The 6000-nt window shown below is 41.5% G+C and overlaps 2 long non-coding RNA genes across 2 annotated transcripts; both read left to right on the forward strand.

Moving 5' to 3' along the window:
- The first annotated feature begins 381 nt into the window (after positions 1 to 381).
- On the forward strand, positions 382 to 1598 carry LOC121482245. The gene is made up of 2 exons (XR_005985577.1): positions 382 to 801; positions 1409 to 1598. It is a non-coding gene; the product is annotated as an uncharacterized LOC121482245 (long non-coding RNA).
- A 2953-nt stretch (positions 1599 to 4551) lies between these two features.
- LOC121482246 lies at positions 4552 to 5767 on the forward strand. Its single transcript, XR_005985578.1, has 2 exons — positions 4552 to 4971; positions 5578 to 5767. It is a non-coding gene; the product is annotated as an uncharacterized LOC121482246 (long non-coding RNA).
- The last annotated feature ends 233 nt before the right edge of the window (positions 5768 to 6000 follow it).

Genomic DNA, 6000 nt, shown 5'->3' on the forward strand with positions numbered 1-6000 from the left:
ATTAGTAGATTTGTAAACCCTCAGATAGCTGATTTGCCTAATCAGGATCTTGTCATGTGACAAGACGTAGAAAATTAAGATCAATTAAGATTGATTTGAGTGGCATGTGCAAAACTCATTATGTAGTAAATATAATTGTTTATGATACATGTCTTTTTTTAGCGAATCTTCTTTTTTAAAATGAAAATAGTTCTATCATATTTTCTGACAATAAAAAGTATGCATACTTAGTGTTTCAAAAGAGGAACAGAATAGTGCTAATAAAAAAATAACAACATTTTCATTTTTTCTCTCTGCTTCTTTTCCTGCACTGCTTCCCCCACCCCCATTTCCAGGTATTTTCAGGAAGACCAATGTGAACTTAAGGGATTCAAAAGAAACAAGGTGGAGGGAGCAGAGAAAAGGATGGGACCATTCCTCCAGAGAAGCAATAGAATTGGCCAGCAGCCCAGGAGAAGATGCTGCCCCTTCCAGTCATCAGAAAGACAACACACTTGTTGGGTGTGTAAAGACTAAAAAAAAGGGACAGTGGCCAGGCAGCACGGTGGTGGTGGTGGTGGTGGTGGAAGAGGCGAGTCGCATTCCACTTTGCTAATAATAGGAGGGGACATTTGGGACCTGAACTCACCAGTGACGTAGCCTCACGTGACCAGGAGCCTATGTACTGAAGTCTTGGTCCAGACAGCGGTTCTGCTCAGGTAACCACCTCCCTGTTTCCTTGGAGGTGGCGTGATTGTGGGCAAGGATGGAGGAGGAGGACGAAGAGGAAACCATTCCTGATTCCTGTATGTCGGTGTGAGGGTGGGTGTTGATTGAAAACTCCTGGAGTGAGGGTGGAGGGTAGCAGCACAATTGCTGATTTGGAGGCACTTTTGTGTTTCCCTATGCGGACACCGGAACCCAGCCTCTTTATCATGCCAAGTAAAAGGCGGGGCAGTACCAGCAGCAGAAGTGCTTGGCTTAGGTGACTTTAGAGACAAAGGGGAGGAAGTAGTTATCAGGGAGCAGAGAGATGGGGGCACCGTGAGGTGAGGGATAGGTCTGACAGCCTGGATCTGGAACAGAGAAAGGTCAGGGTTTGGACCCACATTTGGGTGTTGGCGCATCCACTGGAGCTTTAAATCCCTAGCCTCCTGTTCATGTCTGCTTTTGGCTTTGGTCTATCCATGTCTGCCAGTCTACCCCTTAGTGATGGGATGGGGATGCAAAAGAAGCTCAATGCCTCATTTCTGTTTTTCCTCCTCCCCAAACACTCAGGCCCCTTAGATCCCACTTGACTGCTTTTTTAGATTCCAGCCTCCAAAACGTTCTCAATAGCTTGGGTGAAACCCCTGATATTTTTGAAGCAGCTGCAGTACGGGGCCGTTCCCAGAATTTGGGCTTTTTTTTTTTTTTTTTTTTTTTTTAGAATTTGGGCTTGATGGCAGAGGGACTGGTGATTGGGGCTGGCACCTGATACTACATCTACCAACTGAACTGTGATGGAGAGCAGAACAAGAAGCAACCAACTGATTCAAAAGACATTAATCCTGCCTACAAAAAGTTTAGAAAGTACAGAAAACTAGAAGGAAGAAAATAAAATAAGCCATCAATAATTACCATTCCTTGTCTTTCTCTCTGTGTAAGAATGCAGATGAGTGTGTTTAATATTATTGCATCATACTGTTTATGTTACCCTGGAATTATTTTTTTCAGGTCACATTGTAGGGGATGTCTTTTATTAGTTAATGAAAATCCTTCACAAACATTCTGGCAATGGATTTTTTTCCTGATAACAAAACATGATAATCATAGTCTTCCCCCTTTTGCTGACCTTTCATGTAGCAGGTATGAAACTTAGTTCTCAGACTCAGGTGTAAAAAAAATTAGATGTTTTCATTTTCTTTTTTTTTTTTTTTTTAACTTTTATTGGTGTTTAATTTACCAACATACAGAAAAACACCCAGTGCTCATCCCGTCAAGTGTCCACCTCAGTGCCCGTCACCCATTCCCCTCCAACACCCGCCCTCCTCCCTTTCCACCACCCCTAGTTCGTTTCCCAGAGTTAGGAGTCTTTATGTTCTGTCTCCCTTCCTGATATTTCCCAACATTTCTTTTCCCTTCCTTTATATTCCCTTTCACTATTATTCATATTCCCCAAATGAATGAGAACATACACTGTTTGTCCTTCTCCGATTGACTTATTTCACTCAGCATAATACCCTCCAGTTCCATCCACGTTGAAGCAAATGGTGGGTATTTGTCGTTTCTAATTGCTGAGTAATATTCCATTGTATACATAAACCACATCTTCTTTATCCATTCATCTTTCGATGGACACCGAGGCTCCTTCCACAGTTTGGCTATTGTGGCCATTGCTGATAGAAACATCGGGGTGCAGGTGTCCCGACGTTTCATTGCATCTGAATCTTTGGGGTAAATCCCCAACAGTGCAATTGCTGGGTCGTAGGGCAGGTCTATTTTTAACTCTTTGAGGAACCTCCACACAGTTTTCCAGAGTGGCTGCACCAGTTCACATTCCCACCAACAGTGTAAGAGGGTTCCCTTTTCTCCGCATCCTCTCCAACATTTGTTGTTTCCTGCCTTGTTAATTTTCCCCATTCTCACTGGTGTGAGGTGGTATCTCATTGTGGTTTTGATTTGTATTTCCCTGATGGCAAGTGATGCAGAGCATTTTCTCATGTGCATGTTGGCCATGTCCATGTCTTCCTCTGTGAGATTTCTCTTCATGTCTTTTGCCCATTTCATGATTGGATTGTTTGTTTCTTTGGTGTTGAGTTTAATAAGTTCTTTATAGATTTTGGAAACTAGCCCTTTATCTGATATGTCATTTGCAAATATCTTCTCCCATTCTGTAGGTTGTCTTTTAGTTTTGTTGACTGTATCCTTTGCTGTGCAAAAGCTTCTTATCTTGATGAAGTCCCAATAGTTCATTTTTGCTTTTGTTTCTTTTGCCTTCGTGGATGTATCTTGCAAGAAGTTACTGTGGCCAAGTTCAAAAAGGGTGTTGCCTGTGTTCTCCTCTAGGATTTTGATGGACTTTTGTCTCACATTTAGATCTCTCATCCATTTTGAGTTTATCTTTGTGTATGGTGAAAGAGAGTGGTCCAGTTTCATTCTTCTGCATGTGGATGTCCAATTTTCCCAGCACCATTTATTGAAGAGACTGTCTTTCTTCCAATGGATAGTCTTTCCTCCTTTATCGAATATTAGATGACCGTACATTTCAGGGTCCACTTCTGGGTTCTCTATTCTGTTCCATTGATCTATGTGTCTGTTTTTGTGCCAGTACCACACTGCCAAGAATGATTTTTAAAATTATGTACAATTCTTTACTGTATAAACTAAGTTTCTGTCTATTCTTATTTTATTAATAATTTTTAAATTTTTAGGAATGGCTAAGTTTATCAAATGCTTTGATGGAAAGGTTTCTTTTCTCCTTTTGTTTGCTGTCTCAATCATTGATTTAGATAGATTGGTCTCCCTGCCACTCTAGTCTCCCTATAGACTATTCTCCACACATCTCTCAAGTTCAAACTCGGCCCCACCCCACATCCCCTGATGGTTAGAGTAAATGCAAATGTCCTTACTAGGACTTACAAGGCCCTACCTTTTTCAACCTTATTACCTTTCTGCTTCATCTTCTATTATTCTCTCTGTAGCTCAGCCATCCTAGCTTTCTTGATGTTCTTGGAATATACTGGGCTTTTTGTCTTCACAGAGCCTTTTCATTTCCTTGTTCTCCTGCCTGGAATATTCTTATCCAGAATATCAGCATACTTAGATTCCTCATTAAATTCAGGTCATTACTCGAAGGTTTCCTTCCTAGTGATTCCTTCTCAGGTCACACTATCTAAATGTTCAACCCATCTCAGCTTTTCATATCTTCCTTTCTTGCCTTTAATTTTTTTTCTTTTTAGTAGGTATCACTAACAATATACTATATATTGTTTATTAATCTTGCTTGTTGTTTGTTTCTCTGACTATAATGTAGGACCATGAGATTAGAGATTGAGGTCTGTTTTATTTACTGCTGTAACCACAGCATCAAGAACAATGCATGGCATATAGTAGGTGCTCAATAAATGTGTTGAATAAAAGAATGAATGGCTTTCCAACATTGAACAAGTCTCTTGCATTCCACAAATAAAGCTTACTTGATTATACCACATTAGTAGATTTGTAAACCCTCAGATAGCTGATTTGCCTAATCAGGATCTTGTCATGTGACAAGACGTAGAAAATTAAGATCAATTAAGATTGATTTGAGTGGCATGTGCAAAACTCATTATGTAGTAAATATAATTGTTTATGATACATGTCTTTTTTTAGCGAATCTTCTTTTTTAAAATGAAAATAGTTCTATCATATTTTCTGACAATAAAAAGTATGCATACTTAGTGTTTCAAAAGAGGAACAGAATAGTGCTAATAAAAAAATAACAACATTTTCATTTTTTCTCTCTGCTTCTTTTCCTGCACTGCTTCCCCCACCCCCATTTCCAGGTATTTTCAGGAAGACCAATGTGAACTTAAGGGATTCAAAAGAAACAAGGTGGAGGGAGCAGAGAAAAGGATGGGACCATTCCTCCAGAGAAGCAATAGAATTGGCCAGCAGCCCAGGAGAAGATGCTGCCCCTTCCAGTCATCAGAAAGACAACACACTTGTTGGGTGTGTAAAGACTAAAAAAAAGGGACAGTGGCCAGGCAGCACGGTGGTGGTGGTGGTGGTGGTGGAAGAGGCGAGTCGCATTCCACTTTGCTAATAATAGGAGGGGACATTTGGGACCTGAACTCACCAGTGACGTAGCCTCACGTGACCAGGAGCCTATGTACTGAAGTCTTGGTCCAGACAGCGGTTCTGCTCAGGTAACCACCTCCCTGTTTCCTTGGAGGTGGCGTGATTGTGGGCAAGGATGGAGGAGGAGGACGAAGAGGAAACCATTCCTGATTCCTGTATGTCGGTGTGAGGGTGGGTGTTGATTGAAAACTCCTGGAGTGAGGGTGGAGGGTAGCAGCACAATTGCTGATTTGGAGGCACTTTTGTGTTTCCCTATGCGGACACCGGAACCCAGCCTCTTTATCATGCCAAGTAAAAGGCGGGGCAGTACCAGCAGCAGAAGTGCTTGGCTTAGGTGACTTTAGAGACAAAGGGGAGGAAGTAGTTATCAGGGAGCAGAGAGATGGGGGCACCGTGAGGTGAGGGATAGGTCTGACAGCCTGGATCTGGAACAGAGAAAGGTCAGGGTTTGGACCCACATTTGGGTGTTGGCGCATCCACTGGAGCTTTAAATCCCTAGCCTCCTGTTCATGTCTGCTTTTGGCTTTGGTCTATCCATGTCTGCCAGTCTACCCCTTAGTGATGGGATGGGGATGCAAAAGAAGCTCAATGCCTCATTTCTGTTTTTCCTCCTCCCCAAACACTCAGGCCCCTTAGATCCCACTTGACTGCTTTTTTAGATTCCAGCCTCCAAAACGTTCTCAATAGCTTGGGTGAAACCCCTGATATTTTTGAAGCAGCTGCAGTACGGGGCCGTTCCCAGAATTTGGGCTTTTTTTTTTTTTTTTTTTTTTTTAGAATTTGGGCTTGATGGCAGAGGGACTGGTGATTGGGGCTGGCACCTGATACTACATCTACCAACTGAACTGTGATGGAGAGCAGAACAAGAAGCAACCAACTGATTCAAAAGACATTAATCCTGCCTACAAAAAGTTTAGAAAGTACAGAAAACTAGAAGGAAGAAAATAAAATAAGCCATCAATAATTACCATTCCTTGTCTTTCTCTCTGTGTAAGAATGCAGATGAGTGTGTTTAATATTATTGCATCATACTGTTTATGTTACCCTGGAATTATTTTTTTCAGGTTACATTGTAGGGGATGTCTTTTATTAGTTAATGAAAATCCTTCACAAACATTCTGGCAATGGATTTTTTTCCTGATAACAAAACATGATAATCATAGTCTTCCCCCTTTTGCTGACCTTTCATGTAGCAGGTAT

Source organism: Vulpes lagopus, chromosome X (assembly GCF_018345385.1).
Source record: "Vulpes lagopus strain Blue_001 chromosome X, ASM1834538v1, whole genome shotgun sequence".
NCBI lineage: Eukaryota > Metazoa > Chordata > Mammalia > Carnivora > Canidae > Vulpes > Vulpes lagopus.